Raw genomic sequence first — 1,710 nt, 5'->3', positions numbered from 1 at the left:
TAATGCTGGGAACCAGATCCACGCACTGAAGCTGACTCTGACTTCTCCCTGCTGGAACAAGGAACCTGGAAGTAGTCTGATGGGGACCCTCAACCTGGAGACTCCAAGACTAGAAGTCCAGAGTTGTCATTCTTATAGTTCCCCAGTGAGCTTCAGTTTACTATTTCCCTCTACCCCGTCTTCATTGTACCCTTCGCCTAAGCTCTGGCTATGGTGTTCTCAGAAACAGGATTCTCCCACGTAGGACACTTGCTAGAATTGTTTGGCATGCCTGGTGAGTGGTGGGGGGCAGTGATACTAAAGGACCCTTTCCATTCAGGGACTGTCACTGCAGATAGTACTATTTGTATTTAGATTAGCATTTTGGCAATGACATAAGCTGGGATCTCTGCTTGAAGGTTCAAATCCTGACTGCCTCTTTACTTGATTAAGTATTTGGGACTGGGAGTCATTCTCTACAATTGAACTGCAAACAGGAAAAATGTAAACCTGGAGTTTTTAATAATGTGGAGTGCTCTCAATCCTAGAAAGGAAGGAAGGAAGAAGAAAGGGAGGAAAGAAGGAAGGAAAGGAGAGAGAGCTGGAGGGAGGGAGGGAGGGAAAGAGAGAAGGAAAGGAATGAAAGGTAGCCTTCAGGCCAGCCAGGGGATGTGCTCCCTGGAAGAACTTGGGAGGCCTCTTCTATGTGTCCTTTCCATCCTGGCGTCTAAGATTAATAGTGCGATACTCAGCCCGTGGATTTACTCTGTAATATCCCTCTATGGCTTGGCTCAACTATTTGCAAGTCACTTCTGATTCAATCTTGTTTTGGTTATCTCCGTGTAAATAACTATTAAATGGGAGATACAGATTTTTCAAACACTTAAAGTGATAAACAAAGCTAATGGCAAGTATAGATAAGGAGGGAAACCACCCAGAAGAATCCACAAGTACAATTAAAGAAAAAAATGTGATAGTCAGATGTGTGTGCGTTTTGTCACCAAAAGTTTATTTTTCGTCATCTGCAGAGTGGCAGAAAAGGTATATGCGGGGGTTATGAAGGCTGCTCCTGTCGGTCTTTTTGATAATGTAGCAATAGGTGCCTAGTGAAGCAAGAGTTTGGAATTCATAAAGCCGTCCTCAGAGACAAAGATACAGGTGTTTCCCCAACTGTTGCTTGCGGTTCCCTGTAAACAGCTTTCACGCCTCCATTTAAAAATAGTTGGCATAACGCTGTTTCCTTTCTCTAAGCGTTGTGACCACATTTCCATGGGGGATATGTGAATAGAAGTAGTTACAGTAGCATTTCGAGAAGCTTCCCTGTACCTGTACTTTTTGTGGGGATCTTGGGGGAATCCCATTTAATTACCTGGAGAAAGTCTTCCTCTTCTTAGGACAGTTACGAGTTAAGGGTGCAGGGATAGCTAAGTCCTCAGCCAGAGAGGAGAGGAGCACGTCTGGGACACATAAAGGATCTGAGCAGTAAACGCAGGGAGTGTTTGCGGTTTCACTCAGCCCGGCTGACGGTGTGTGTCGCCGCCACGCACTGCTGCCTGCGCGAACGCATGGCTGAGATGCGACTGGCTCCCCACCCCAAACACCGTGCGCCACCCAACTCCTCCTGTCACGCCATTGCGCGTGGCATTGTGTCGGGTACTGCGTGTGCGGCATACGAGTCACGGAATTTAGGGGGAACGAGGATATCCCCCGCTTCCCGCAGAGTCGCCCTCG

Source organism: Galeopterus variegatus, unplaced genomic scaffold (genome assembly GCF_000696425.1).
Source record: "Galeopterus variegatus unplaced genomic scaffold, G_variegatus-3.0.2 Scaffold149, whole genome shotgun sequence".
Taxonomy (NCBI): Eukaryota; Metazoa; Chordata; class Mammalia; order Dermoptera; family Cynocephalidae; genus Galeopterus; species Galeopterus variegatus.
Note: the sequence above shows the minus strand (reverse complement) of the source record.